Source organism: Mustela erminea, chromosome 3, assembly GCF_009829155.1.
Source record: "Mustela erminea isolate mMusErm1 chromosome 3, mMusErm1.Pri, whole genome shotgun sequence".
NCBI classification, from domain to species: domain Eukaryota; kingdom Metazoa; phylum Chordata; class Mammalia; order Carnivora; family Mustelidae; genus Mustela; species Mustela erminea.
The window spans coordinates 160,174,936-160,200,704 of NC_045616.1; the positions used below are offsets into that span (position 1 = coordinate 160,174,936).

At 44.2% G+C, this 25,769-nt stretch overlaps 1 long non-coding RNA gene across 1 annotated transcript; it reads left to right on the forward strand.

Annotated features, from left to right (window-relative positions):
* Window positions 1-1,427: 1,427 nt before the first annotated feature.
* Window positions 1,428-18,491, forward strand: LOC116585681. Its single transcript, XR_004283770.1, has 3 exons — window positions 1,428-1,524; window positions 7,893-7,895; window positions 18,481-18,491. It is a non-coding gene; the product is annotated as an uncharacterized LOC116585681 (long non-coding RNA).
* Window positions 18,492-25,769: the final 7,278 nt, after the last annotated feature.

A 25,769-nucleotide genomic window follows, 5' to 3' on the forward strand; every position in this document is an offset into this window, starting at 1 on the left:
CGGCCACTTCAGCATTGAAACATGGGCGACTACAGCAGTTCCCGTGGTGTGCAGGCTTCTAGCTGCAGAGGGTGAACGGTGTCTAAACATAATCCCCTGTTCCTTAATGGTGAGTACTGTTGCCATTAGCCAACCTTCTGTCTTCACTTGAAGGTGGAAAACTGGTTCCTGGCCCTAACTTTCTTGTGTTCTAGAGGGAAAAGCTTCCCCGGTGCATCCTCTGACCCCATCAGCTGTAAGGAATACTGACCTTGTATTTTCCCTTCCCCCTTCACTTCATGAAGTGTCCGAGACCACCTTGTGGTAGGGCCTGGAATGCACATGCCGGCTCCCCCGGATTCCAGCGTGCAGAGGCACTGGCAAAGATCCCCCAGCCTTACCTGGGACACAGATGGTCCCATAGTCGCACACACTTGTAGCTCCTGCCCCTCATGATGATGCAGGAGCAAGACATATTCCATCCCTTTCTAGGAGGCCCTGAAGGGAGATGCACCATGGGCTCCCCTATCTGGCCCAAACCCCAAGTGGCATCGGTCTCTCACCAGCCTGATAGATCTGTCCTTGGCCATAAAAGCCACATAGCCTGCCCTTGGACAGTCCCCCTGCTGTGGCTCCCACTTCAGCTTGACCAAGGGTCTTTCCCTAAGTGGGAAGAGTAAGAATGCATACCACCTTCTTTATACTAGAATGATAATAGCTTACAAAAGTGAACTGCTTGGGTCTCATGTCCTCTTTCATTTTGTAGGAAATGGCTCTTTTAGGTTTCCCATGTAGCCATACCTCTACCTGGAGCCTCTAAATGGGTCACTGCATATCTGGGGTCAGGGAAGGGTCTGCCTGATTCTTTGTCCCAATGTAGATGGTCATATCCTTATTCTCTGGAGTATATTGATCACCAGGAGGCCCTCCAAGCCCTCCCAGCATCCCTCAGAGGCAACCATATATTCACCAACACAGGACAGGATCATGTACAGGGAGTCATTGCTGCCTAAGGAAAGGACATCGGTCCCCGAGAGCTGGGAGCACTGACAAGCGCCCTGCTATTTCATGATTCAGTGTAAGTGCCAGGGCTATGCGGGGACGTGTCCTATAGATGCACGAATGACTGAGCTATTGGACTTTTCCTTTCAGTTTGACTCAAGCACACTGTAGCTCCCCCCCCAAGTTTAAAATAACTACCTCCTTCGTCCCATTCATGTTGATGCAAAACCTGGAGTGAAATAAGTCAAACAGAGAAAGTCAATTATACGGTTTCACTTGTACAACATAAGGAATAGCCTTGAGGAAATTTGGAGAAGAAAGGGAAAAATAAAGAGGAGGAAATCAGAGGTGGAGGCAAACCATGAGAGACTGTGGACTCTGAGAATCAAAGTGAGGGTTTTAGAGGGGAAGGAGTGGGGGGATAGGTTGGCCGTGTGATAATTAAGGAGGGCCCGGATTGCACGGAGCATTGGGTGTTACATGTAAACAATGAATCTTTGAACAGTACATCAGAAACTAACGATGTGCTGTATGGTGACTAACGTGACTAATAAGAAGAGTAATAATTAAATATAAAATAAAATAAAATAACTATCTCCATAATTGTAAGCTCTACAGAACCCATGTTCCTCAGTGGTGAGAGGAAAATTTAAGATGGAAACAAAAGCATTATAATGAATCACCCACCACGTGAACGGCAAAATTAAAGAGCCCTTCCTGTCCTTGCAGAATGTGAATTGCTTTCCTCTTAGCAATAAATCATTCACTCCATGAAGGATAAACATCTCTTCATTATTACACAGAAGGTCCCCATGGAAAAGGCTTACTTCCCATGTCTGCAGTGGAAAAGATGCGGCTGTAATAGAATGTGTTGCTTCAGTTCTCCGAGGTCAAAAAGAAATGTAAATATTGACAAGCTTTAAAACTTACAGAAGCCACAATGACAGATTTTTTTTTTTTAATTAGGCCAGTGAACCCAGGCCAGAAACATAAGGTCTAGGGTGGGTTCAGGGAGGCTTCGGCACTTGGATCCTCCCGTTGCAAAATCTGTCCAACTGGGAGGGACGAGGGAGACGGGAAACGGGTTCAGGAGATGTTAGCCCTGTCACGAGTGGTAGAGATCAAGGGTATGTTTGCTCACTTGCTCTCACTTCGTGCCTGGGAACCTTCCGAAGGACAGAAATCTGGTGGAACAGACCGAGAGACTGTTTAGAAATGGATTTAAAATAGCACGTATCCACGTTTTCCAGAATTCAAGAACACAATGAAAAATTTTTCTGAAGTCTTCCTGGAGGAGTTAAAAAGTACTGTTAAAAGCCAGAGGGATTCACCTCAATGTACAAACCAGCATGTGATGTCGGCTACTCTGCCCAAAACGGGGAAGAGAGAAGATGGTTTTAGGAGACCAGAGAGCCGGGAGCCCTTCGTCGGGTGAGAGCTCTTTGACGCTTCCATTCCCGCCAGGGGTGTAAATCACATCACATCATGATATTGTAAAGTCTTCTTCTCTAATGTCAACCGTGATGATAGGAGGGCCTGGGTGGAGCTCAAAGGGGTGCCGATGCGTTCACGGCGACATTGCTGCCGCGGGAATGGAGGGAAGTGTCGCAGCAGAGAGAGCGCCCGGGCCCATCCATCACGGCTCTCTTTGTTTCTCTGCAGGACGGCTGCATCGTTGATTCCCCGTTTCTCTGTCTTTTTCTTGCAGTGTCTTCTCAGTCAGGCTTGGAGCCTCTGCGGGGCAGCAAGTGTCATGCACACCTTTTGTCTGCCCCAGCGCATGTCTCTGGAAAGCCACAGAAAAGGAAGCTGGGATCGCTTAGGGGCTGAGTATATGAACTACCCATGCGGAAAGGCCAATTATGATGTACACCTTGCCACAGAACTTGCAGGAACTCTTACGATGGTGACAGATCAGGGTGACAAAATGCCTCTAGATGGAAAAGAGAGAAAAGCTCTCTCTACAGACAGTACACGAAGAATCATATACAAGGTGAAAACACTTCTTAGAAGAAAGGTGATCTACTAATCCAAGTATTACTGTCTGCGTTAAACACAGACTGTCGCGGCCTCCGAAATGGGAGACTGGACAAAGTCATGTGGACACCTTGGTTCAGGGGTGTCTTTGCTTTTGCACATTCCATTGATTCAACAACCAGCTTGGACCATGAACACCTACAGACAACTGTACCCTGCGCCAGCCTCACCGTAGTTGATAAAACCATGTCAGATGAATTTTATAGAGTTCGTGTGAAGTTGGAAGGATAGGTTTTATTCTGGGGAACACATTACCTGCTTTCGTATGAAGCTCAGAGATATTTTGTTCTTACTTACCGTGATAGGTGTTTTGCTGTATTCACGTTTGAGGAGAGTTTTAGGCCTGCTAACTGGGCTTGTCTCGCGATTAGCTCAGCCATGACAAATCCCAGAGATGTCACCGCTAATTGTTCGCCTGACGACGCACACAGTGGGGGACGAGCTTGTGTAAACTTAACTATCTATTTGCAGATCGTTCCTGTTGGTGGAGTAAAAATTATTTCTAAAACTGTCACTTATCAGATTATACTTTTGCGTTTTAATTAATGTGGTTGAGAGAGCTGCCCGGAGCCCATGTGTTTGAGGCACCCATCCCCCCTGCTAGCCATCATCCCTGCAGAGGAGCTAGCGACAGAGTCTGCATGTGGGAGTGAAGCCATCAGTGTTTGGAAGTGTGTTCGTTGAGCCATCTCTCCCAGCTGGGGAGCCTTGCCCACGTCACGGGCACTGTGGGGCCGTTGAAAGCCTCTCTCCTATGTTCTGCACAGGAAGACCATCCAGAGCCCCTGAAAGGCATTTGGACAAGTGTCAGCCACAGCCATTCTGCACCATTTGTGTTGCTCTATGCCCTGCTTTCCGCAGGATCTCCACGGCACAGAAACTTCTGAATTACAGGCAGAATCTCCCATATTCTGCCAGAGAGCTGAGCCAAAGTGATCATGATTATCCATCCTGAGTATTTGCTCCTGCCAGCCACAATTAATGAGATGATATCACTCGTGATCTTTGAATATTATGAAAGAAAAACAGAAGCAGGAATAAAATAATGATGAGCGAGGGACCTCATTATCCAAGAAATAATGGTTTTCAATTATTAAAGAAAGACCATCCCAGCTTTGGAAACCAGAAAAGAGTTCAGGTTTCTCCCGTGTCAACAACAGAGGATGGAGCGGAAGGCAGGCAGACGTTCCGTGGATGAGTTGAGTTGCTGTGTCCGTCAGTGCCGACCCCTCCTGTCCACTTCTGTGTTCTCCTAGGGTCAGATGTTCTGTTGCTTCCCTGCGTTTACTCTGTGCACCTGGGTTGGGACTGTGTTCATGAGAAACAATGTGAAACCTTTCTCAGATAACCCGAGCCACTTCGTGCCATGGAAATCAAGTTGAAAATAGGAAATCTTTCTCCTACAACAGAAGAATGATGCTTAATTTTAAGTTCTGGTGAGTGATCCACCATTGAAATTAGTATAAGCAAGACTGTCGAGTTAAAATGAGTTCCCATGGGGCGCCTGGGTGGCTCAGTATGTTAAGCCTCTGCCTTCGGCTCGGGTCATGGTCTCAGGGTCCCGCGTTGGGCTCTCTGCTCAGCAGGGAGCCTGCTTCCCCGTCTCTCTCTGCCTGCCTCCCTGCCTACTTGTGATCTCTGTCTGTCAAATAAATATATAAAATGTAAAAATAAAAAATAAAATAAAATGTGTTCCCAGTTCTAATAAGCCATGAAGAATCCGTATGCGTTTGGACAAGCTCTCTCTTTCTCTGAGTGGCTGTTTCTCTTCTCAATGATTGCAGAAGGCCTCCTGACTCTATGAATCTATGATTCTCCGAATGTTAAAGGGTAAACAAATTTCTTGAAATTAAAAAAAAAAAACAAAAACCCAAAAACCTGGAAAGATACTTCTGATCATGTTACGGAGCACATGTGATCTCTCGATTTTCGTTGTGTTCATCTATTCATTAGTTTAAATTACAACTCGAGGGATACTTAGCTAGAAGGATGGGGGGATAGAAAGAAAGACAGATGAAGAGAGAGTCAAGCAGATGGGTAGAACCTAGGTGTCACAAGTAATGCAAACTGGTCCCTGTCCTAAGGAGCCTGGAGATGGAAGGGCAGGGTTTGGATGAATCTGCCGTTTGGTGGACAGCATTCACCAGTACCAAGGCAAGCGTGTGAGTGTAACACTTAGGCCATAGGCTTACATCCTGGGTCGTCACAGGTGAGGGAAAGTTCGTGTTTTTGTAGACAAATGTCCACGCTGATGGTTTTCTCTGGCAGAGCCACATTTACTTTGTAAAAAGAGAAGATCGTTTATCACACAACTTCAAAGTAAGTAGATTGTTTTTTAAGTTTATCAAACTGTTCAACTGTACATTAATTATTAAAAAATTATAAAAGCTTGAAGAGTTTAAAAGACAGCTTAGTTTGTTTACCTGTCTCTAGGCAAGATTTGCACCTACCAACAGAGATAATTGGTATCCTGCCAAATCACTATTTTTGGTCTAAGCAATTAATTTTTTTTCTAATTAGTGGGGGTCAAATAAGAGTTGCTTCCTATAATTAAAGAGGATGGTTGCTACTGAGATTGTTTTGCTATTATGTTCAGCTCATGGAATCCAGCATCTTTTCTTGGGCTGGGCCATGTCTTCCCAGCCACTGTCCCGGAGCATCCTGTCTCTGAGGCCAGCCAGTGCCTGTTACAGGGAGTGCTTCTGTGGACAGTCATCATCTCAGATATGCACAGGGAAGCTTCTCTGTTGTTGTTAATGTGGGTCCTGCTCTCGTATCATCCATGGTCCCACACATCAGGCCCAGAGAAGCCAACAAAGGAGTGTGTCCTGGAAATCTGATCTAAGGCAAAGAAGTAGGTAAGATGCAGCTCGTAATGACAGCAACAATGACGACGATCCTTGCTGAAGGTCCTTCTAATGTGCCTCTTGTGTGGCCTTGGGCATCTGTGTACGGGTTGTCTGATACCCACATCTTGTTCTACGAAGAACTCACGGTGCTCAGGGACATACCGAGATGATATGTAAGATCAAAATGTCCTCAGTCAGCTCCGCCAAATGCCTGGTGCTCCTTTTCCACATACGCGAGACATGATTGCTGTTTGCTGTGGGCCAGTCCTCGTGGACACACAGCAGCCCCACACTTGTGTGTAAGCACCCCACACTCTCCGTCACATGTCTGTGTGGCCCACAGAGCAGGCTTCATCCAAATAGAAGTGCTTTCCAGAGCCATTACATGCAAGACCTTCTCAGGAACAAGTTTCTAGAAACTTACAGCCAGACAGCCAGTTTCATGATGCTTCTTGGGAAAAGGTCTGAGAGGAACTTGAAATAAGCCAATGTAGCTTGCTGGCGAAGCAGAAATTTAAGGCGTGTTCTTTTCTCCTCCTCCTCCTCCTCCTCTTCCTCTCGCTCCTCTTCCTCCTCCTCCTCCTCCTTCTTCCCCTATTCCTTCTTTAAATATAGTGCAACAAATCCTTAATGATTACTTACAAACAAGATTCAAAAAGAAGATTTGGTCAATATGTTTCACCAGGAGGTTTTAAGGGGAACAATTTATCCTAGTTAATAATTCCTAGCAGCCAGGTTTGTTCTGGAAAGCAAACACCAAAGTAATAACAACAAAAAAATAGACATTCCAAAACCCTTGAGTCCACGCTTGAGGTTTGGGTCACTCTTGTTCCTCTACAGGGCTGACTCCTGTTCTGTGGTGCATTTTCTATAGAAGGGAAATGACAAGACTGCTCAGCCTCTCTGGTCGCAGCTTGCAGATGGTTAAATCTGACGACACAGAACAAATTTCCAAAAGGGGTTGTAGTCATGAAAGATAATTAAGGTGCAGACTCATGGAATACAAACACCGGTCTCATGAGAAACAAAGCTGAGTGTAATCGGTGTCATCAAACGAGCTGGCATTGCCTGGAGAAAGGGGTGTGACGGGAGGAGAGGCTCCTCTCTCACCAGGGGGGGAGGAGGGCTCATCCACATCTCACTGGAAAGACAGGATCTGAGGACTGTTTCCCCTCAAAGGTACAATAAAAGACATCTTGTTGCAAACAGAAGTTAGTGGTTGTGTTTCCTAGTAAAAAAAAGACTCCTAGATGAATTTGTTTTTTAATCCTGTAAGATACAGAGAAAGAGAACACAAAGTAAAAGTAGTGGAGTGGAGTCTAATTCTGACACATGTAGACACGCCATAAGGGTTTTCAAAGGAAGGAAGGGATGGAATGAATATGGCCTCTGGAAGGCCGACTGCTGGTGTAGACAAGGTCTCCCCATCCTGGGCCTCACAGTGCTCCTCCCCAGGATGAATGGGTCAGCTCTTCTCTCCACAGCAGCCCTAAGGATGCCAGTGCACCTGTCGAGACCCATGAGCCTGGCCCTCCCTAGGTAGAAACCAGTTTTAGACTTGGAACTGTTTAGTGAACTACATTTCCTTGGTCTACATAGTTTAGATGCATTATCTCCCTCTCATTCTTATCATGTAGCATTAGTGTTCCTAGATTATGGAGAGAGAAGAAGAAGAAGTAGTCCTGGGACCAGGTCACTTAAGACCCTGATATTCTCACTGCACACACAGACCTCCCTGGGCTTGGGTCTAGCCTTCAGAATTCAGTATAAATTCACCTCTAGTTTTTAAAACCAGAATCTGGGAGTTAGGCCCACATATGCTATGGACTCTTGTATATGCATGCAGTTCAAGCCTGGTGGGTGATGCACAAGACTTAATATAGAACAAACATATTTAATTGGAAATTAAAATCCAAGAGTTCTGTCCTTCTTTTCAAACTAGATTTTGAGGCTCTATTTCCTAATAATGAAACTGAGAATGATATCTATTCTGATTGTGTCAGTGGTATTACATAAATTAAAGAGATAGTAGGTGCGGATGTGCTAAGCAGTCATTCAGAACTTAAAGTGGGAAGTAAACTTTCTCCTAACATGTTCAGACTTAGAGAATTATAGAATCTAAGTACTGAGTGAAAGCCAAAGTTACGTGGTTGAAAACTCCTCTCAGTTCAAGAAACTATTGTATCGAGACGTTGATCCATCCATCCATCCATCCATCCATCCATCCATCCGTCTATCCATTCATCCATCCATCCATCCACTAATCCATCCATCCATCCATTCATCCATCCATCCGTCTATCCATTCATCCATCCATCCATCCACTAATCCATCCATCCATCCATCCATCCATCCATCCGTCTATCCATTCATCCATCCATCCATCCACTAATCCATCCATCCATCCATCCATCCATCCATCCATCCATCCAACCGTCCATCCGTCCAACCATCCATCCATCCATCCATCCATCCATCCATCCGTCTATCCATCCGTCTATCCATCCATCCATCCATCCAACCATCCATCCATCCGTCCAACCCTCCATCCATCCATCCATCCATCCGTCTATCCATCCATCCATCCCTCCATCCATCCATCCAACCATCCATCCATTCATCCAACCATCCATCCATCCATCCATCCATCCATCCATCCATCCATCCGTCTATCCATCCATCCAACCATCCATCCGTCCATCCATCCATCCATTCATCCACTAATCCAGCCATCCATTGGCCCATTTATCCATTAAATAATACACCCATATGTCCAAATGTTTGTTAAGAATCTACTTTTCTCAAGAAGCCTGGGTGGCTCAGTCAGTTAAGTGTCTGCCTGTGGCTCAGGTCATGATCCTGGGGTCCTGGGTTCCAGTCCTGAATCAGGTGCCCTGCTCAGTGGGGACCCTGATTCTCCCTTTGCCTGCTGCTACCCCTGCTTGTGCTCTGTCTATCTGACAAATAAATAAACAAGTAAAATCTTTTATATAGATCATATGTATACATATGATATATAAAAATATATATAAGTAGATTTTTAAAAAAATTATATATTTTATATATATAAAGTAGATTCTTAAATATATAATTTAATTATATTAATAATTATATATAATTATTATATAATTATATAATACCATATATTATATTATATATTATAATAATTTAATTATATATAATTAAATTACATATAAATTTAAGAATCTACTTTTCTCTAGACACAGTGCATTAGGTTCGGGTGCTTAGTGATAAAACACGCGTGATCTCTGCCCTCATCATTTTGGGGGAGGAAGACAGACCGCAAATAAACACTTCGAAGAAAATGAAGAGATTGGGAATGATGGCAGCACCCATTAGTGGAAAGTATTGAGGATCATAGCTGAACAGGGCCTCAGGACATCACAAGCTAACGCCCTGACTGTGAGCTACACCTATTGTCAGTGAACTTTGGAGGTCAGTCAGAATTAGGAAAAAGAGCAAATTATTCAAAGTCTGTTTTAAAAAGTTAATTTCAGTAATTAAACCAAAATTTAATGACCCTTCTCGGTAAAGTCTTTAGAAGATATGTTAGTATGTAAGAATATTTTCAATTAGTATAAATTCACTTGCTTCTGGTACACAGCATTAACATTAGCCTTCTAATCTTGTTTATGTTACTACATTCTCAGTATAGTAGGGAGGGTAATGGCCCCCGAAGATGTCTACAGGCTAATCCCCGGAACCTGAGAGTACGTTACCTTACTTGGCAAAAGAAATTTCTCAGATGAGATTAAGGTTATGGGTCTTGAGATGGGGCATTGTTTTGAGTTAGTCGAGTGGATGAAATCTGATCACAAAACACTCAAAAGCAGAGAAGCCAGAGAGACGCATCGCGAGCAGGGCTCAGCCCCCACTGCTGGCCTCGAGAAAGGAGGAGTGTGCTGTGAGCCAGGGGTTGAAAACTGGGAATGGCCTCAGGAAGGTGGGGATGGCCTTCTGGTGACGGTTAGCATGAAGTTGGGGACTTGAGTTCCACAGTCTCAAGACACTGAGTTCTGCCACCAACCAACATACCCCCAAAAGCCGAGAAGACCAGGAAATGGATTCTCCCTGGAGCTCCCAGCAAAAAAGGCCGGCCGTGGACACCTTGGCTGCAGCCCAGTGGGACCGCTGGTGGACTCCTGACCTACAGAACTATGGGATGATGGATTTGTGTTGTTTTAATCTGTTCAATCTGTGGTGATTTATTATGGTAATGATGGGAATCTAATTGGCTTAGAAATGAAATGAATGAGTTTCTGGGCAGTGTGGGTCTGGAGATCAGAAATACGATTTGAGTTTATCAGATCAAATAGCCTTTTCTCATCCACCCACCTCCCAAAACTCAGTTGGGAAGGAGAAGCCTACTAATAATCTCAAGACACAAGTTATTTGACCTGTAGCTTCCTTGTGCATCGAATTTCCTTGATGGCCCAGGAGAAAGCAGTCCATCACTGTCTGCTTGCCTAAACAATTCCTTGGTTCCACTGAGGTCCCAGAGGACTGAGGCCACCACCATTCCTATGATACATGGGAATTCTCTGCAGAAAATGGCAGAACATTGCTGAGGGACTCTCATACAATTCAGAATCCTTTGGCTTTGGAACTTACATTTCCTTATTAACTTCCAAAGACTTCTATTTTCTGTGCCCCCCAGCTCTTGCAGGGAAAGTATGCAAGGACAGGTATGTCCAGGGAGCCACAGTAACAGTGGAAAACCATGGTAAGAACAAATGGGGGCTGTGGCTCCAGGTGTGGAATTTGCTGTCCTAGCTCAGTGATGTGAGCTTTCCCAAGCCCTCCGGTTACGTTCTGCAGAATATCGCCCTCACCTGCTCCAGCCACACCTGGACAGCTCTGGAAGGAACGTGGCTCCTCTCCCATACACCCTCCTTCCTCCCCTCTTAGACCAGCTTGTTCTGCTTTCTGGGCTTGTCTGAGTCATTTCTGAGGAAAGGTGACACCTGATCGCATCACTGTCCTCTTCCAAACTCAGCTAAGCCTCAGGTTGGAAATTTGTAAGAGCAGGTTTTAACCAGTATTTATGGTACAATAAATTAAAACACTGAATTTCAAGCCGACAGTCCTTTTGTCTATAAACTTTCAAATGGAAATTTTCACTTATTTTTCTGACTTACATTTCCTTCTATTTCTCTGTAAATGCTCATGGGGATAATAATTTAGTATATGTTTCCCCCAAATCCATTGGGGGATTTATCTTACTCTCCAGTAAGATAACCAGATCATCACATGGGGGCCCCCATGTTCCCACCCTGCGTGTTCCCCTGCACCTCCACGGAGCTCCCTTTTCTGGATCCTGCGAGCGACTCGCCTTCCCGAGATCCCGCCAGTCTGAGGTGCCCCAGTGAGGTAGGAGATGTCTACCTCTGGTGGCAGAAGTTCTGAGAAGAGCAGCGTTGTTGAGTTTTGAGTGGAAATCAGGAAAACAAAGGTAGAGCTGTTTTCGGAAATCACCACTTCCTGCAGCACTCTGCAGGCCTGGTGGGGTTGCCAGAGGGCAGGGGGAGCTGGAAGCCTTTGCTGCAGATCAGGGAGTGGGGGACAGTGCTGTCTGAAAAAATGAGAAAAGGGAATGCAAATTCAGAGGTAGAGCAAAGGCCTGACATTTGAGAGTTGTGTCAAAACTAACCGCATCAATGGCATGGAAATTCATGAGAGAAGTTTTGAAAAGAAGAAAAGGAAGGTCTCATTTTCAAGTTTAAAAAGCCTAATTGCTGGGATTAAAAGGTACATAGTTCCAGTTGTAAAATAAATAGGTCATGGGGATGTAATGCACATCTAGAGTCATTATGGGGATCATTCTGTAATTTATAAAAATATTCAATTGCTGTGATGTACCCTGGAACTAATAGGATATTGTAGGTCAATTATAATTCAATTGTAAATAGACAGACAGACAGATAGATAGATAGATAGATAGATAGAAATCCTAGTGCCAAAAATGAGGTGGGGAAGAGAAAGTTAAGGTTTAATCAAATATGAAATTTTCTAGCGTTCTTCTGAATTTTCAGACTCTGAATCCTGTAGACTCTGAAATTTCTCCCATATGTGCAAACATGATAAAGGAAAAATGACCTTGAACGACTTCCCACTGTGCAGAAGTACCCATTACTGAATTGCTTTGAACAGTGAGCCCATCCAGTTTGCATAGAACACAATTTCTCCGTGGTGGCATGTCACCACTGGGTAAGTGCAGGACACCTGCCCACAGGTCAGTGCTCTCCAGGGAAGAGTCCATGACTTTGAAGGGAGTAATGAGGCTGGCCTGACTGAAGGAGATGTCATCTCTAAAGTTATGTTGCTGTGTAACCAGAAATAAACCCCTTTGGACGACAGTGTTTTTTGGGGTGTGTGTGTGTGTGTGTGTGCGCGCGCGCACACACACACGTTTATTCAAGAAAGAGCTGGTTCAAGGGAGAAGATGAACCAAGGAAAGTAAATGGCATGGGTTTCTCCCTTGCCCACCTATCTGCTCTGAGCTGACCACAGGTGCAGCCTATATTCTGGAAGGCCCCTGCCCAGGATCAAGTGTGTTGCCCCAGGCTCAAGTGTGTTGCCACGACCGCAAAGACAAGAGTGGTTAGGCACTTGGCAGCTCTGTTCTCACACTAGTCTCCTACTCTGCCCTCCACGTGTCTATTTATAAACCTGTATTTCCTTCAGGGAGGGGTGGAATGTAAACATTTCATTTTTAATCTAGATATCCAGTTTTTAGTCACTGAGTTTGTAAACAGCACTTTTGCCTCTTTTCTGAGTGTGGATCTATATGTTCATACTTTAAAAACCTTCATCTATAAAAAAAAATCTATATGTTCATACCTTAAAAACCTCCCCCAGTACCAACCAAATAGCTACCATTTTTAAAACTCCCCTTCATATATTTATGTAAATCATCACATTCCATTAATAAGTTTGAGTAACTCTTCACTGTACACTCAGTAAGGCAAGCAGATCGTGTGCTTATAATTTTCCTGCACTGCCAGCCACTTCAATTTTAAAGGAGTGATTGTTCCAATTCTATTTCCAATTATAACAATCAGGATCCATAGCCAATTCTATGAAGCATTCGAGGATCCCACATTTCAGCATAAACAGTTAGGGATGACAAATAGTTAACATAAATCCTAAATGCCCATCTGGTGAATCCAGATTATTCTGGAATGAACTTTCATGAAAAAGACAAAGAGAAACAGATAAAATAAGTGTGGCCCAAGAAAGTCAATGTTCCCAAATTCTATCAGCTCTGTAACCCTCCCCTTCCCGATGTGACTGAGGCGACACACTGATGACCTCAGTGATGTTCTCTGGAGTGTCCTGCTCCAGTTAGACTCTGTGATCTATCAGAGTCCACAGGTTCCCTAAGCAAGTGTTCAAAGGGCATGAAGCCGTGTTATTGCTGGTTGCTGTGCAGGTGACCCTGCAAAGCACCTGACACTTAAAAACACATTTGAGTCTGAGTTCAAGAAGACACTGTGGAGGCATTTTGTACCCCTTTGGAGGGCGCTGACATATGCCAACATTTCAGGAAGGATGACATGCCGAAGGAGCCATAAATATATGTCATCTGTCTGCAGACCCCACATTGCTGTGAAGATCTACATCTGAGAAGAACAGAGAGAAATAGATCAAAGTACTCGAATGTTCTTTTTGATATCAAAGCCGGTAATTGGTGGTTTCGTGTAAGATATTCCAAATTCACCAAGATCATTAGTACTCACAAATAATAGCATTGTCTTGGAGTGTCTCAATTCATTTTGAATTTCACATCAGATTCAGGTTCAATCAATGACTATGTTGACCTCTGTTTTGAAAGGATAAAAAAAAAATATTTAGACCAAGAGAAGAGCATCTTTTCAAAAAATACTCTAAAACTTGATTTTTTTCAGAGTCCATAGTCTCTCATGGTTCACCTCCCCTTCCAATTTCCCCCAACTCCCTTCTCCACTCTAAGTCCCCATGTCCTCCATGCTATTTGTTATGCTCCACAAATAAGTGAAACCATATGATAATTGACTCTCTCTGCTTGACTTATTTCACTCAGCATAATCTCTTCCAGTCCCGTCCATGTTGCTACAAAAGTTGGGTATTTATCCTTTCTGATGGAGGCATAATACTCTATCCCCAGGGGTACAGGTCTGTGAATCACCAGGTTTACACACTTCATAGCACTCACCAAAGCACATACCCTCCCCAATGTCCATAATCCCACCCCCTTCTCCCAAACCCCCTCCCCCCAGCAACCCTCAGTTTGTTTTGTGAGATTAAAAGTCACTTATGGTTTGTCTCCCTCCCAATCCCATCTTGTTTCCTTTATTCTTCTCCTACCCACTTTTTTAATTTCAGAATTTTTTCTTAGTGGACATTGGCAGTTAATCTTTCTTTATTCAATTTTACCCATACAATGTGATAAAGGTTTCAAAAATTGCTCTTTCAAGAATGTCACTCCTTGCTATGCAATCATAACTTTAAAAATATTTTTTCCTGGGTTGGAAAATATTCATTTTTTTAAAACTGTTCCAAAGCTGCTGGCATTTCTGAGATTTACTTTGTAAATTATGATTGATGTTTAGCAATTTTTGCTGCCAAACATATCATTTATTTTAGTTTTGCAGGATGTGCTTGGCTTTCTCTACCAAACCCAGGAAGGTCCAGGCAGGCTGTTTCATTAACTTAAATAGGAATGTGAAGCTAATTTGGTTCATCACCATTCAAGCCTGAAAATGGATCCTGGAATACTCCTCTCCCAAATAGCCATCCTGAAGCCAGAAGAACATGTTGGCCCTATGTGTGCAAGGCTCCTGGTTTTAAATACAAACTGGGGACTCAAGACCCGAGAACTGTAAATGTTTCTATGGCAACCCATGGTAGATGTGTTGAGCGACCCAGGGCTGATGAACAGACATCTTCGATCACCAGGAATAAGGTAATCTGGAAAAGAATCCACCATCAACACAATTGGCCTGGGTCCTAGCTTTTCTATATTCCTTCTTGTTTTTAATCCTTATTCTTGAATTTTTCTTGGGCCTGAACTTATTTATGTCATTCTAAGAAATTCCTTGCTCTCACCTTCTGGTCCAGCCTGTGCCTGGTTTTCTTCCCACTCATTTAGTTTACATTTGTTTCCAATATTATACCTACAATAGTGCTTTATCTCAGCTGGTTCTCCCTGAAACCTCTAGGTTTTACCCCAAAACACACCACAGGTAAATTAGCCACCTTCCAGTCAGCTACTCTTAAATGCTGGGAGGTCCTGAACCTTTCTTCTGACCCCCTGCTTTGTTCCAAAGTAAGGCTGTGGCATATGTGGCAGATTCTGCATGTATTTCCAGAATTCACCAGAATTATTGGTTTAGTAGAAATAAAACCAGAACATTGGTTTACTGAAACATGATCCATTTGCATTGCCATAGGGAGGAACATGGATAGACTTTCCTGAAGTGGTTCATTTATTCATTATTCATTCAATTGTTCACCCAGTCATGTATTCATTCAACAATTCATTCAAACACTCAGTCATTTATTTATCCAGTTCTTCCATACTTACTGAGCATGTACTGTGTGTAAGGTGCTGTTCTAGATTATGGAGATGCAGCCAAGAATAAGGGGGATTTAATCATTATCATTAGGAAGTTTACTATGTTAGAAATAATAAGGGTTATGGAAAACAAGGGGGCAGAAGTGGTTAGGAAGGGGGCATGTTCAATTTTATTAAGTGTAGGCTGGGAAAGGTCTGGAGAAATAGTACTAGTACCGCAGGTGAGGAAACTGCATGAGAACAGAAGAGTCATCATAAAGGATTGAAGGAAGAATGCTTGGTGCTCACATGGAACTGGAAATAGTGCCTGTTTTCACCAGCCGGGTCAGGAGCTTCACTGCATTTGTAACTGGACTTTTGTAAGACAGGAGGAAGAGTGGCCAGAAAGAATATTTGAAATAATGTCAAAAGGATTTCAATATTTGATGACAATGATAATCTCACAATGTCAAGTATCTCAATAAATCTCAAGCACAAGAAACATGACCCAAACCACCCACAGACACATCATAACACAATTTCTCAGAACCAGTGATAAATAAAACATTTAAAAACAACCAGAGAGAGAATAAAACACAGTAACTAAGGAAAATTGTAGATAAGACTGACAGTAGATTTCTCATCAGAAATAGTGCAAGTAAGGAGACAGTGGAACATCTCTTCAAGATCTGAAAGGAAATGAAAAACACTCCACCTATGGTTCTTCATCTCACAAAATATATTTCATAAATAAATGAGAACTTGGCAAACATAAAGGTAAGAGCATTCATGACTAGCAAACAGGTACTATAAGAAATGCTCAACAAACTCCTTTAGGAAGAATGAAAATGATGGCAGATGGAGCTACATAAAAGCAAAAAGAGCACCAAAAATGGTAACTTCTGGCTAAAAGTATAAAGCAGTTTTTCTTCTTACTTAAATTGCTATAAAAGGGGTGCCTGTCTGGCTCATTCAGAAGGGCATGCAATGCTTGATCTAGAAGTTGTGAGTTTGAGCTCCAAGTTGGGTGTAGAGATCATCAAAAATAAATTAATAAACTTAAAAAAATAAAATAAAATCTTAAATTTCTTTAAAAGATTATTTATTCTTAAAATAAGTATGATAACAATGTATTGTGAGGGTAATAGCATGTAAAAGTAAAACATATGTGAGATGTCTAGATGGCTCAGTCCATCTAGTGTCATCACGTGTCCAACTCTTGATTTTGCCTCAGGTCATGATCTCAGAGTAGTGAGATCAAGCCATATTTCACACTCTGTGCTTGGCATTGAACCTACTTAAGATTCTTGCTTTCCCTCTTTCTCTGTCCCTCCCCTCACTCATGCTTGCTTTCTTTCTCTCTCTCTCTCTCTGTCTCAAAAAAAAAAGTAAATAAAAGAAAAAGAAAAGTAAAATGTATGTCAATAACAACACCAATTTGCAGGAAAGAAGTGACAGGTCATGCCATTGTAAGTTTTTTGCACAATACTTGAAGTGGTAGACTATTGCTTGAAGAAAGTCATGATTAAAGACTCATACTACTAACATGATTAATTATAGCTAATGAAGAGATAAAATAGAATCAAATAATCAAATAAAAGTACTCAATTGGGTGGCTCAGTGGGTTAAAGCCTCTGCCTTCTGCTCAGGTCATGATCTCAGAGTCCTGGGATTGAGCCCCACATTGGGTTCTCTGTTCAGCAAGGAGCCTGCTTTCCCCTCTCTCTGTCTGTCTCTCTGACTACTTGTGATCTCTCTCTCTGTGTCAAATAAATAAATAAAGTCTTTTTAAAATTAATTTAAAAGAATTAATTAATTAATTAATTTAAAAGAAAATGAGGGAAAAGGGAACAAAGAACAGGTGGGAGAAATAGAAAACGGTTAGGAAGATAACATTAAATGTAATTACATCTGTGATTTTGTTGAATATGAATGGTATAAACATTCTTCTTAAAAGACAGATTGTCAGACTGGATTAAAAAAGCAAGACTCAACTCTGTTATCTATAAGAAATACTTTATGTAGGAAGACACAGATAAGTAAGTTGGAAGAATGTATACAAGGATAACACCAATCAAAAGATGCCTGAAGTGGCTATGTCAATATCATACAGAGTAAATTTGGAGTAGAGCATGTTAAAAGGCATAAAGAAGTTCATTTCATAAAGACAAGAACCATAAGACCTTTAAGAAAAATGGAAACATCCACAGTTACTCTCAGGAATTCTAGTAGCCTTTTCTCAATAACTGATACAGTTAAGATACCAAAGTTTTGAACTAAACTGTCAACCAATTTGATGATATTGGTATTTATAGACCACTCCCTCCAAAAACAGGGAATGTATATCCTTTTCATATGCATGTGGGACATTTACCAGCATAGATCATATTCTGGGTCATAAAACAAGTCTCAGTAAACTGAAAAAGATTCAAGTCCTGCAAAGAAGTTCTCTGGCCAAAATGGAATTACTTTAGAAATCAATAACAAAAGACCTAAGGAGATGAGTGCATAAATGGTTTGTGTATTTTGTGAAAGAACATCCCAGGGGCTAGTATCCAAGATCTGTAAAGAACTTATCAAACTCCAGATCCAATAAAACAAAGAATCCAGTCAAGAAATGGGCAGAAGACATGAATGGACATTTCTCCAAAGAAGACATCCAAATGGCTAGCAGACACTATGGAAAAAATGATCAATATCATTTGGCATCTTGGAAATACAACTCAAAACCACAATGAGAGACCACCTCATGCCAGTCAGAGAGGCAAAAGTTAACAAGAGAGGAAACAACAAATGTTGGTGAGGATGTGGATAAAGGAGAGCCCTCTTAATCTGCTGGTAGAAATGCAAGCTTGCGCAGCCACTCTGGAAAACAGTATGGATGTTCCTCAAGAAGTTAGAAATGGAGCTACCCTATGACCCAGCAACTCTACTACTGTGTATTTACCCAAAGGATACAAAAGTTGTGATCTGAACCTGCACCCCAATGTTTATAACAGCAATGTCCACAGCAGCCAACTATGGAAAGAGCCCAGATGTCCTTTGACAAATGGGCAGATAAAGAAGATGTGGTCCATATATATAAGGGGATATTACTCAGCTATCAGAAAGGATGATTACCTACCATCTGCACTGACATGAACGGAACTTGAGGGGATTATGTAAAGTGAAATAAGTCAATCAGAGAAAGGCAACTATCATATGGTGTCACTCACATGTGGAACATAAGGAATAGCATGGAGGACCATAGGGAAGGGAGGGAAAATGAATGGGAAGAAATCAGAGAGGGAGATAAATCATGAGACACTTTGGACTCCAGGAGACAAATTGAGGGTTGCAAAAGGGAGGGGGTGGGAGGATGGGGTAACTGGGTGATAGGTATTAAAGAGAGCACGTGATGTGATGAGCACTGGGTGTTATACACAACTGATGAATCATTGAACATTGCATCAAAAATTAAAAAAAAAAAAGAAGTGGTCATCTCCTAGATGCATTATGAAGGTAGAGTTCTCAGGATTTTTCTGAATGACAGAAGAGGAGTGAGAAAGATCAAAACTGACTCTGAAACATTTGACTTAAACCATTTGCAAAGAGTTGTCTCTCACTGCAACAGGAAAGATGGAGGGGTGAGCCAGCTGCAGGTGGGGGATAATGAAGGTTGGGTGTTTGGTGTTGTCCATATCAAATTGCCTATCCAACATCCAAGAGGAATGGCCATGTAGATGCTTTTGTGTAGATATCCATGTTAGAGACAAGTCTTCCAGTTATCTGTGTGTGGATAACAACAAAGTCCACTGGACTGGATGTGCAGTCAAGAACGTAGAAGAATTGCAGAACGTGGAGAACTCAAGCATTCTAAGTCAGAGGGGACAAGGAAGAACCAGTAAAGGATGCTGAGCAGGAAAGGATGACCAAGAAATGACAGAGTTCTGGACCCAAGAAGGACTGCCTAAGGAAGGCGGGGGGACAGCTGTGCCCTATGCTGCCAGGTCAAGTAAAAAGCCAGCTGCACTTGCATGATGTGTCAAAAGCAGAGTTCTGGGACATAAGGATCTGCTTTAGAAGCCTGGGGACACCTGGGTATGTGTGCACAAGAATAAAGCTCACATTCCCCTAAAACGTACAGATAATCCACAATGCTGGGACCCATTACCGGTCCTTGCCAGGACATCCAGTTCTCTGTTCCCCCTACGAGGGGGAGAATGTGGACTTTGGCCAATGTATGCATCACTGTTTGGGAAGTGATAACATGTTATTTGTGACTCTCTGTGTCCTCTCCCCCTGCTATGGTGACCAGGAAAGCAGGTGTCCAGATGGAACTGCACCGTATTCGAGCAGCTCTCTGTGTTTGTCTGACACGAGGAGGAATTGGCTCTGGCAAGGGGCTGGAAGGGACCCCATGGACTGACAGGGAGAAGAAACAAGCTGAGGTTTGGCATTTGTCAACTTGGCAACGTCTGCCCTGCCCTGTCTGGCACAATTTCTTGCAGGATTCCTGGGGTAGTTATACCCAAGGGAGAGCATGGAAAATGCCGGGCACAGAGCCATGGCCAGGAGCTGAGCCCTTAGAACATGTGAAGTCCACACCCCGTGGTTTCATCTAACAACCTCAGAGCCTTTCTGGGCTCCTGGGTGGATGAGCATATGTGAGGTCGAGGTCATTCTTTCCCCCCCTGTTCGGCTGCCCCAGCACATATTGGCTGTCCCACTCCTGCACACTCAGCATCCTCCTCCACGGCGTCCAGCGAGGGGCCAACCCTGCCTTCTCCCTAGACAAGGCTGAACTCAGTGCCCCAGCCTCACTCACCAGCAGAGCTCCTGGGACGACGGATGAGGGTGTGTGTCCATGTTCGTCCGTCTGTGTCTCACACGGATGACTGACGGCCCTCACCCCAGCTCCTCTGTGCGTGCACACTCACACACGTATGCACACTCACACATGTGCATGCACACTCACACGTGTGTATACACACTCACACATGCACGCATGCTCACACGTGCATGCACACTCACACATGTGCGTGCACACTCACATACGGGTGCACACACGTGCACGCATGCACACACTCTGAGTGCTAATAGCGCCCCAGGACACACCACCTCAGCAGCCTGCAGCTCTCGGGCTAGAGTCAACCGGCCCCGCAGGACGCAAGTGGCATGGGGGCTGACAATTCCCCTCCCCGACAGTGTCTGGTTCATGTCCCTTATGTTTCAACAATGAATGGAAGGCATGCTCTTCTGTGCCAGGTGACATTCGCCTCCAAAGGGAACATATTCTATGAAGGCACCTGCCCCTCACATCAAAGATGAATCAACCTGTGGATACACAGGGTCCTGGCCCTCAAGCCCCGGTGCATGGGCAGCTGGAGGGCCCCTGAGCAGGATCCCCATGTGGGGGCGGAGTCGTGGTCTGCTGCAGAACGGCACACTGACGCTCACAACAGAAGGAAGCCAGTACGGCTTTCACTCACTCACTCATTTGAGGCTGTTTGTGCACAAGCCACACACTGTGCAGCAGAGGCTACCTGCCCCGCGACAGCACCCCTGTGGCACGGGGGAGGGGAGCGAGACGGGGGAGACACTGGGAGCTGAGGACGCAGGGGACTCGATGCCTGGGAGCGACGTCAATAAACTAGGCTGAGAGGTGGGTGACGCGGCCTCCCCCCGCTGCGCTCTGTGTGGTTTGTGGGCCTGACACACGGATCACCCAGAGCTCATTTCACCCAGCCCGCCGGGCTGCTCCAGAACCCCGCGGCGTGCTGCCGCTGGCGGGTCTCCAGGACGGCGGCTGGCAGCACACACAGGTGTCCAGAGCCACTCTCCAGCTCCAAAATGCTGCCCAGGCTGCTGTGTTTGTGTACCTGCAGCTTGGCTCGGGGACCCTTAAAAGCACAGCTGTTAGAGGAAGAACCCACATGGCAAAGCGTGTCCACAGATGCACACACACGTGCACACGCACTCACACACACACACACACACACACACGCACTTTCCTCCTGGGATGACTGGGAAGTTGCAGGACCCTATTCATTGGCCCTTCAATCACCGACTCACCCAATATTTATGAAGGATCCAGTGTGCGTCTGAGCCGAGTCAGGGGCAAGGGGTATGCAGGTGGAGGAGACCCTGCATCCTCGGGGTCGAGGCTCTGTTCTGCCTCCCTCAGCTCCCGCGAGACACCGGCTCTCCAAAATGACGCCTGACCTTTAGGAAACAAAAGGACGAGGACCTGAGGCCGAGGAGCGGCTGTCACTCTCCTTTAGCCAGACAGGGAGAGCTCACACGGGGAGACGGGCTCATATGTACACACAGTGTGCGAGGGCCTTCCGAGTACCTTTGATAAGTTTCATGCGTGCCTGTTTCTTCTCCATCCGCTTCTCATGCTGAACGTGGAGTCTAGGAGCATTTTTCGTGTTGAAATGGAAGCAGAAAAATAAGGACATGGCTCCGAGGTAGTGCCAGGGAGGGAGACTCCGGGACGCCTGCTGGGAAACACCAACCACGAAGTGAAAAGAAAGAGGCTCCGCTATCCATTGAATTCCAGCCCCGTGTACAGGACATCCACGTGACAAGTCTTTGCTCCATCCACCCCCAAACCCCAGACCTGCAAACAGTCGTCTCATACCTGTCTGGGGCAATCTACCAAAAGTTACAACACGTTTGAATGCACCTGCACACACAAGGAAAGAGTGTGTGTGTGCGTGTGTGTGTGTGCGCGCACACGCGTGTGTGTGTGTTTCAGGGACATTTAATGGCAGTGTGGAAAGAGCGGAGAAGGGTCAGAGGTACAGAAGGAAGCACACTGCGCCGTCACACTGATGACACAGTTAAGATGTATATTGAAACCAAGAAGATTCTTGATGTGTTCCTCTGGAGAGCATCACGAATAATTAAGCGGAAAGAGCTGCAGAAGAAAACCACGGACACGTGAACTGAGGAAATATGGGCAGGGGCTGTCAGTGAAGAGAGGACATGTAACCCAAATGACATGGTGACATATTCTGGATGTTGTGACCCTGAATCGTGGTTCCTCCATCTGCCTTTCTGCTGACTTGCAGCATCTAAATTTTTCACTGTTTGGATTCTTCCTAACAACACCCGCCAATCTCCCGCCTCACAGGGGGACTGTGGGGACCCTTGGGCTAACATGTCTGAGGAGTTTAATATTCTGGGGATGAAAGGATTCATATGAACATGAGATACTATCAAAGCTAAACATATTTTAAAGCCCTGGGACTCCAATTGAGTTTTCTTTCTCGGAGGCCTGCTGCATAGTTTAAATCTTAGTCTCCAATATGACTTTGAAGTTTTATTAAAGATTACTACAAGATCAAACACATAAAAGCCTAATGCATAGAGAGAGTAGATCGGAGGGCAGGGTTGGCCAAGCCACACTCCTGCAATGCTGTTTTGATTATCACAGATCCTTTTACCAATGAACTTTATTTTTTTTTAGTTTTTAAAATTATAAGTTTTGAAGTTTTCAATTTTTAATTTTTAAAGTTGAGATAACTGCCAAGAACAAAAAACCAAAATCCCATATTCTTACCGTCTATACCTTACAGTTGACATTTGTAAATCTTTGATTGTGCCCTGTTTAAAGATCTAAAATACTAAAGATACAGCTAAAACCACTGTTAGCCTCCCCGGAGTCCTGTGAACCCTAACTTCTGAGTCCAGCATCATTAGAAAGAAAAAAAATATGCTATTCATGTTTTTATATTCACAGATAATACACTGCATTCCCCAAATTACGTACTGTTTTGTGTCTGCTATTAGTTTGTGGAGACATGAAGCTGTATTTACTAATGTCCGTTTTGTTCTTTTATTCTGTGTTTTGTTTCTGATATGTGTCTGGACTGATATGGAGAGATGCATGTGGTGGTGGGGTCCTTACATCACCACTGGTACCATGTTATTTGTTCCGTCTCCAGCGGGTGACCTTTGGTTTGTCCCCAACCGTTGAGTGTTACAACCCGCACCCAATACACAATCCTGTGGGGATCTCCTGGGGAGCGCCGGCCATCATCGTCTAGCTCACACGTCCAGAGACAGAACTGCTTGACTGTGGGGTAGGCACTTCCTTATTTTTCAGGATGCTTCCACACTACCCCGACGACCGTGGAGCCAGTTAGATGCCTGTCTGTATCCCACACTTTCTGGCCGACACATGACTCTACCACACCTCCACTCTGCCCGTCTCTCTTTCATTAACAAGAACTCTTCCTTGCTGTTTCAAGAGCATTCTTTTTTTTTTTTTTTTAAAGATTTTATTTATTTATATGTCAGAGAGAGAGAGAGAGCCCAAGCAGGCAGAGCGGCAGGCAGAAGCAGAGAGAGAAGCACGCTCTCTGCTGAGCAGGGAGCCCGATGTGGGGCTCTATCCCAGGACCCTGAGATCATGACCGAGCCAAAGGCGGAGGCTTAACCCACTGAGCCACCCAGGCGTCCCCCTCCCTTGCTGTTTCAATGTGCATTTCCCTGCCTAGTCCTGAAGGTGAGCATCTTGTCTCAGGATCTATATTCACATTTCTGCTATGAGCTGGCTGTTCATTAACTCCCTGATTCCTAAAACTTCCTCTTTTCCTGGGCATACTTCTCTCTTGCCTGTTACTGTGTTGAAATTCTCTCTCCCAGATTGTGACTTGTATTTTAAATATTTACAGTGTCTTTCAAGATACCAGTGTTTCATGTTTTGAAATCATTACATTTGCTTTTGTCTTTTATTGCTGGAGGTTGTTTATTGTTCTTGTGTTAAATCGTCAGGACAAACTGTAGAAGGGAAACTTTGTGATCTCTAGGACAGAGAAGGATCTTCTTGGGTTCTTTCCCCCATTAAGCTACTCATCCTGTGGCGTTATTTGTGCATTGTGAGAAGTAGGAAACTAATTTCATTTTACTTTATTTTTCCAAATGGACTGTTGATGGTTTTGACAGCCTTCATGGCATAGTTCCCCCACACCCCACCCCCGGCCGTGGTGCTGGTTACCTCCCAACGCAGTCCCTGCGCCCCCAGCTTCCCCCCTCACTGGACGCTGTTCTGTTCCTTCTGCTCCCGACACGTGGGTCTCAGGACAGCCCTTCCGCACGCCCTTTCTCATTGGCCCGGAGACTTCCTGCACCGGTTCCGACTCTTCAAAACCATCTTGTCCATCTTACCTTATCTTCAAAAGCGCCTGTAATTTCCCATATAAATTTCTGAATTAATGTGTAAGCTTCCACAAAATGATATCTGCAGGGCTCTTAACTGAAATTGTTTTTAATGTGCAGGCACATGTGGGAAAAATTGACACGGCTACAACACTCGGTCCCCCCTCTAGGAATGAGACGGTTCTCCGCATTCATCTGCATCATCTTTTAGTTGTTGTTGTTTTTTTTCTCATAATTAGAGACTGGCCACCTGATGTTAATCCTAATTTTAAATAGACTACTTCTAATGCAGCACACAAAGCATGATGTTTGTTTTCGTTTTTTAGCAGACACTCGCTCATGTCAAAGAAAGTCCCTCCATTCCTGGGTCATTAAGGTTCGTTTGTCTCTTGATGAACGGCTGTTAGCTTTTATGAAACCTTTATTCTCTGTCTAAGGTAAGGGAACAACTCATTTCTCCTTCGATCTACTCATGTGGCAAGTTACATTGGAATTTATTTTTCTAGATTCATTTAAATTATTTTTTTTCCTTTTTTACCCAAATGGTAAATATGACATTTCAAAAATTGGATGGTAAAAAAGACAAACGAAAGCTGAAAGCAAAATGCAACACCTTCCTGCTACTCCCTGCTCATCCCCCTTTCTTAGTCCACAAATACAGTCATTTTTAAGTTCGTAATTTTTGTGTTAAGATACTGATCTCTGTGTTTCTATATAAGGAGTTCATACCTGCTTTCTCGGTCTGTGGCAGGACACCAAACCAGAGGCCCCTCTTCATTGCACGCCACTGGAGAATGACCTATGTCCTGGGCCCTAGGCTCTCTGTTTCTTGGTTCTTGATTTCTCTGGGGCAGGGAATAGGCTGGGGCTAGGGCAGCCCTCACTCGGGCGGGTCAGGTGCCACCTGTCTTTGATGACCCTGACCAGGAAGGCACGTCTCTGTGGCACCCACAGCCCGCCCTCTGTGCTCTCAGCCTCCACCCTGCCCTCATGTTCTACTCCCTCTGTCTGTTACCCTCAGGTTTCAGTGACTAGTAGGAGCCGTGCCTTTGCATTTTATTTGTTTTCAGTGTCAAATAACTGCACTTAACCTATGAACGTTGGGTAAGTATAGAATTCCGGATTGAAAAATCACCGAATATTTAAAGTGTATTCAAGCTTCTAATGTTGGTGAAAAGAAAATGAAGTGATCTTTT